This window comes from Quercus suber, unplaced genomic scaffold (genome assembly GCF_002906115.3).
Source record: "Quercus suber isolate HL8 unplaced genomic scaffold, Cork oak 2.0 scaffold_217, whole genome shotgun sequence".
Lineage (NCBI taxonomy): Eukaryota > Viridiplantae > Streptophyta > Magnoliopsida > Fagales > Fagaceae > Quercus > Quercus suber.
In genome coordinates, this window is record NW_027069675.1 from 688,394 (window position 1) to 696,160 (window position 7,767).

Sequence of the window (7,767 nt, forward strand, 5' to 3'; positions counted from 1 at the left end):
TTGGTCAAAAGGAACAGTGCTATACCTGGTTTGTTGGCTTGGCCACTCTTTTCAACTGATTAAGAGCCTCATCAGGTGATGGGTCATATTGCATTCAATGCTAAGGTGAAAGCCCTAATGAGGGAAAAAGTATATAGTGTTTCTGTATTATCACGCCAGCACCCTATTTGATATTTATATCCAATAGATGAGTGACAACTGGCGGGAGTCTAAAAAAATTTCAGGGCAAAATTGTCATTTGCGTCAAACGACAATTTTGCCCTGAAATTTTTTCAGACTCCCGCCAGTTGTGACACAAATGACAATTTTGTCCTGAAATTTTTTCAGACTCCCGCCAGTTGTCACTCATCTATTGGATATAAAATATCAAATAGGGTGCTGGCGTGGTAATACGGAAACACTATATGCTTTCTCCTAACGAGAATTAGTGGAGCAATTAATGTGATCTTGATTGATGTGACTTGTGATGTAGCTTTTGGACAATAGTAAGCTAGATGCACCACTGTTGTGGCCGGTAATCCTCGTAGTACCAATCCTGCTGGACGAAGTTACTATAACACCCTTTCCTCTTTACCAACAGCCCACACTAAGCATATATGAAACAAAGCATTGCACAAGAACACTAATGGCTTGTTTGGAAGTTTAGAGAGGGAGGAGAGTAGAGGAGAGTAGAGGGGGGAGTAGTGGAGAGGAGAGTAGAGGAGAATGATTCGCCTCCACTTTATTTGGATGTTTTTAAAATTAGTAAGGGGAAGGGAGTAATTAGCCCTTCTCCTTGTGTAATTTTGTTAATATAATAAGGGTAAATTAGGTAATTTACTTGGTCAATAGTTTATGTACTCTATTCCCCCTTCAAATCTCTCCAATTTGGGGGAATTNGCGTAAGCCGTGTAAGTGCTTTAAGTTCAAACAACCAGTTTATTGGAAAATGAATAAATAAATAAATAATTAGATATATGATTTTTTTATTGGTTAGAAATGATCCGACTACTTCACGCGAATTTCTCTCCATTTTCAACTTCTAAGGAGGTACCATCTTGAACCATGATATCCAAAACTTCCAAGAGATACATGATTAATCATTTTGCCATAATCTCCCATAAAGGAAAAGTGTAGGTAATAAGACAATTCACTAGGGTTAATTGAGTTAACTCGGGAAAAAAAAAATGAAATGTGGTAAAAAAAAGGAAGCTCTAGCTAAAGCCGACTATCATATATTCAAATCTCTCCAATTTGGGGGAATTAAAATTGGGGGGCTAGAGGGAGTCCAAACCCCTCCAAACTCCTCCAAACCCCTCCCCCCTCATTCTTTAAAAAACTTCCAAATAAGGTAATTGCATTACTCTCCCTCCCTCTACTCTACTCTCCCTCCTTTTTTAAACATTCAAACATGCCATAAGGTACATGGATCTGAACAAATTATGCACATGGAGAGCATGGTTAAGTATATAACCATAATGATAAACATTTTTTTATACTCAGATTCTGATGACACGCCATTTAGACGCAGCAAAACGACAACTACATTATGTGGCTTTCCACCGGAATAGGCATGTCGTTTTTAATGATAATGAGTTAATGACCATGTTAGTGAACAACCAACATAACATGCCAAAATAAAAGAAAAAAACAATAAGTGATGCTATTGCTACCTAAGTAAATTTGAATTGGCAGATTTTTATTGGTTAATTTTATCATATATATATATATATATGTTATACACAACATTTTCACAATATTATTTGTAATATTTAAGTTGGTAGTTTTTTATTAGTTCTCATTTGAGCCCACTATTTAGGTGGTTTCATAATCTCCCATTAACAACAACTTGCAGAGCCAGCTCACCAAATTTTAAGACCTAAGGTGAATATTTTAAATGGACATTTTTATTTAATTTTTATTTTATATATAATATTTATTTAATTAAGACTATTTGCATTATTATCAATGGGGTCTTTGTTCATTTGTTATATTTTCACCTAAATTTTTTGTTTTGTCTTGTTTAATATTAATAACAAATTTATCTATAAATACCTTTTGAGATTCAATTTTTTTTCTAGTTTTCTCTTCTTCTTCATTTTAAGTTTTTCATATCTAGATGGATTTTTTTAGTAGACATTTATAATTAAAAAAAAATATTTATAAATAAATGAAAAACACAATTTATAATATAAAATTATAATTTAACCAAAATAAAATTTAAAGTATAGAACAATAGGCCTAACTTCACAAAAGTAAGATTGCAACTTTTCTAAATAATGTAGTCACTTTATACCCTAAACTTGCACGTTTAAAAATTTATTTATCATACTACTGAATAAATTAGTACTAAGATACAAAAATTAGATTATTTTTAAAAGATAACTAATGAAAATATACTTAAACAATACAAATTAAATAAATTACTTCAAATATTTTTTAAAAATCGGTACCAATAGAAATGGGAAAAATCAAGCTAATTAAAATATTTTAAAAAATTAAATAAAGTAACAAATGGGTTGATGGGTAGTTTTTTTAGTTGAATGTGTGTTGATGTAACACATCAATCCACGTGATAATTGCTAGAATCTATAGACTCTTTATCTATTGTTTCAAAAAAGTACATACAATGCATTCAATTAGCTAATAAAAGGCACCTTAATTATATATATATATATATATATATTTTTTTTTTTTTTGAGAATATTAAGTATTTTTAACACACGCGGGGAGAGGGGAGAATTTTTTTGAAAAAAAACTTAAAGTGGTGAATATTCAAAATTAAGGACCTAACTCTTGATTGAAGTATAATATAAAACTTGTCATATAATATAAATACATTATATCATATATTAATTAAAAGAGATGCATGGCCTTTTATTTTTGGGGTTGCCCATATAGCCAGAGCTGGCCCTGACAACTTGTCATGCACTTCAACCATTGTGAAATATCTTTTACAATTTTTTTTGTGTGTCACTAGAGTTATTAAAAAAGAATATGATAACTCTTAAAATAAACAATCCAATATCTTATATGTTACAAGTTGTCTTTTGTTTGTAACGTCGTTTCACATAAACATCATGCCAAACAACATGTCGTGAGTGAGCCGTGACGCAAAACATTAGCAAACATGCATGTTTTTATTTGGATTTTTTTTCACATTTAACATAATTTTTGGAACCATTAGTTATTTGTTGTTAAGTTTGCAAAATTATTTTGTAAATTAACATCTCGAAGCTCTAAAACTCGAGTTTTGTGAAGGAATTTGAGTCTTTTAAGTCTCGAGTTCAAAGTGATGGCAATCTAACATGGAAGAAAAAATCCACGTAATCCATGTGGTTCTTCTTCTTTAGATCGTGGGTCTTCTTCTTCTCTTTCTTCTTCTTCTTCTTCGATCTTCAGATCATTTCTTCTTCTTCAGATCGTGCTCGGTTGTGGGTCTTCTTTTCAGATTGTGTTGGATTGTGGGTTCTTCTTCTTCTTCTTCCCCTACTTAAGATGTTAGTTTGCTAAAATGTTTCAAATTCATGCAACTAACGAAATAGTTGCTAAAATCATGTCAAATGGCCAAATTCCCCGCTTTTATTTTTCCCTTAAACAACATAGTAAAATGGGAAAAAAGAAATGAAAATTAAATGAAAAGGAGGGTAAGTGGAGCACTGGAGCTTAATCCTTGTTGCAACCTTCAGGACAATCACAATGAAAAAAAAATACTGAACATTAATACTGTAGTAATTTAATTCAATTATTAGATCAGAGTAGTACATGTAACGATATATGTATAAATTCCACACATTCAAAGTTGTAACACATTTATGTGGGGAATTCCTTGATAGCTCATAGTGCACTTTCTGTTGACACTTATGACATCGATTGGTCAATAAAATATAAATTTGACATTTCTTCAATTCTTGTCTTCATTAACACTCTAAATGTACCTTTTATTTAGAAGTTCATCTTTTGCTAAGAGGCCGACCAAAGTGCATGATTCGATTCCATTCTCCACTCTCTAATGCTTCAGATGCTATATCAACTATTCTTCTCTTATCTATGGTCAACCTAATTGATTGACAGAAATAAGGTTCTGACTAATTATGTAGCTTATACATTTCTTTTAGTTACACATTTTAATTATAGCCTTTATATCCATAGTCCAACTCCTCTAGTTAATGGAGTGGCTAGGCCAGTTATGGAGCATATTCATGTTAAATCCTATCAATTATATATTCAAGTTCAAAAGCAAAGCCCATCCCAGAATGAATTTAAAGTGCAAATAGAGAATTCTTCTTCCTAGTGTGAAATTTGAAAACTTCAACATGTAAGCAACCCTAGATTTAGAAGTAGAAAATTAGAAATATCGTATCATTCATGTGCATAGGTCAATGGATGACTTTCTATCTTCTATTGTTTTCACTTCCTCCTTTTGGAGTAATAATACTCCACTCATCATTTGAAGTTAGGACATTAGAAAAACTTGTGCAAAGCACAAACTTTTTATTAAGACAAGCATGAAGCATCCAAAGAATTTTAAAAGAAATAAATAAAAAGCCCTACAGCTAGCAATAATCCATGAATACACAAGTTCTGATGCCAAAGTGACGAATCTATATCTTTAATTAATTGATATAGGGAATTTAGTAGAACAATCCATTTCTCATCAAGAATTCCAGTTTAATGATTCTAATGGACAAACTATGTAGCCCGTAAATGCAGCTATCGTAGACTTTATTTTATTTTATTTTTTTCTGCAAAGCTTAAGAATATTTCATATAATGCAAACATAAAGGTCATTCTAATTTTTTTATTCTTTGAACTAAGTTGAACAAAGCTTTGAAATTCGAATTTTTGATCTTTTTGATAATCAATTCATGAAGAAGTTATTGGTAAATAATTGGATCCAGAAGAATCGAACCCAACATTTCTTATCCTTATTTGAAACTTCATTGGTTTATTTAATTTCTAAGTATCTAAAACTTCCTCGAAGCACACTGTTACATTATCTGTTCATTATTCTAATGTTAAATTATATTATGTGTGTTCTGTTAGTCTTGTATAATAATTTAATAAACCATAAATTCCTACATGTCACCACCTTCCAGGTGATGCTTGACTACTAGTTTATGCTCTTTGGTTAAGGAAAACGATTTTTAAATTTGTTTAAATGGCTGTAGTGTTTTTTTTTTTTTTTTTAGGAGAATCAAATGGGTGTAGTTGATACATGGCCATTGAAGAAAAAAGGAATGATTTATATATATATATATATTATAAATAGAATAAGATAAATTTAATAAAGAAAAGAGGGTGTAAATGAAGGCCACTAAGGGAGGGTTTAGAATAATGAATTGTAGAAGAGAAATATTGAATGATAGAAATAAATTGGAAGCTGTGATTTGATTGAGACAAAGGCATTCATAAACAGTAATGGCAGAATAAAAATCCTGTGGCTATTACAAAAATCGTACCTAAGAAGTATTCGAACTTAGCATCTTCTAAATAAGGTTTTATGCAATTCAGATATATATATTATATATATAGCTCATACTGTCTTAGCCTAAATATTATGCCATGTGATTGTGTAAGATATATATAAACTTTTACTATATATCAATATTATGAATTATTTGACATTTTCTTTATAATTGACATATTGTTATAGCCTTTGAACCCAGCCTTTTCACATATGCATGCATCATGCATAGACATAGGATGGGATCAATTTAGTTCAGTCTTCGAAGGAAATATCTGTAAAAAAATTGTGGTCCTTACTGGCTTTTTATAATAAAGTAGGTTCAGGCTTGTAAAAGTAACTACCATATAGACTTCTTTCACATGGCACTTTTGGCCCGTCTAAACCTCACGAAGACTAACTAATACTCCTAATCGAATATGAATTCAACAGAAAGAGACCCATACCAAAAATAAAAGTTAAAAAGTTATATATATATATATATATATATATTAGATTTCTGTAAAATTATATTAATGCACCACCCTTTGTTTTATGATGTGAACTTCTCTGTAAAACAATTTTGACCCTTTTATTTTTATTTTTTATTTTTTATATTCATGGTGAATTTAAGAACTCTTTCTTATGGATTTAAGGGTTTGCAGTTAGCTCAAAGGTGGATCCGGGGTAGTTGCCCCTTTTTACTGAGAGATTTACTTATTTGTCATATTACTTAATGAGTTTGCTACTTAGCTCCAATCATATGCCTACACTAAATAACAAGAATATGAGAAAATGGAGCTCAAGGGTAATTATTATTTTGTAAGTTTTAAGATTTTTTTCCTTTTATCAATTTGTTGCCTCCCCTCCATATTGCTGGCCCCATCTTAATTTTTGTATTTCATTTGCTTTCTTGTTCTATTTCATGCATGGATTTACTTTATGTATTTCTTTTTCATTTATAAAATAATCATTGGACTATTATTATTTTTATATGCAAAATTCATTAAATATAAAAAAAGAAAAATATAATCATTCATAATCTATTAATGTGTTTTAAATCTCAAAATATATAAAAAGGAAAAACAAAGATCAAAAAACGAATAAGTAAAGAAGCACAAGTTTTAATTGAAAAGAAGTGATAAAAATGATAAAAGAATCACAAATTTCTAATTTTCAAGTGTATATAAGCTCACAATTTTGTTTTTTAAAAATTACAATACCATATTCATATGAATTGTACTTGAGTTGTCTAACTACTAAAATCTTTTATGATAATCGTAAATGGAATTTTTATTGAATTTTTTTTATTCATTTGTAAATAAATTCCTAATAGAAAAATACAGTATAACAAATATACTAATGTTATTTTTGTGTATGTGTTATGTGTTAGTGTGCATTGCTTATAAATTTTGCTCTATTGAACTTAAATCTTAGCTCTACCATTAGTCAAACTAGAACGAAATCTATAATATTCACACTTTTCATTATGTACCAAAAACGCATTATTATATTTGAATTTAATTTAGTTAATAATTGAAGTCAAACTTAAACTTGAAATTTGATGCATTTATAAAATAAAACAAACTAATATAAATAAGATTTTTTTTTCTCCGTTTATAATCAATTAATCCTCACAATATGTGGGATCCATGTGCTGTGTCTGTGTGGGAGCAGCTTCTCTGCAATTGACCATAGTAACGTGAGGTCCCCCACCAACATTTCTAGGACCCAATATTGTTAGCGTAGATTAATAACGAGCACCACGATACATAGTTCATGTTAGCAAAGTGAAGTACATATAGCTATCTTACACTTGCAAGGTTTTCAGCAACGCACTTGCCTCGTTTTCGGTTCTTCGCAATTTTGGTCTTAAGTCTTAACCAAAAACAGTAACTCTTCAATGTTAAGGGAATAGAAGATAAATTAAATAATAATATAATATTATAGTATGTATGAAAATGAGAGATGGGTGGAGAATATTCTTATGATTTTTAGACCAGACAAAAGGGATATTCAGAAGGACAGATATGGGAGAATATCATGGCACGTGTCACGAGGAGAATCTCTTTCATTTTTTCCTTTACTGCTTTTATTTTTTACTTTTCATTCACAACATAAACATACAAAGAGAGAATCTACACAAAAGGTGTGGGTTGGAGGCTTGTACGAGAAGACTGATTTTAGAAAGTGACCAACCATCATTATTGCATTATCTTTCTTTCTTTCTCTCTCTCTCTCTCTCTGCTCAGGGAATTCGATGCAGTCTCTCGGACTTGCACCTTTAACTTTCATGAAAAAGGTATTTCTTACTGCTAAGATATACTCCATCAACTGGCTGC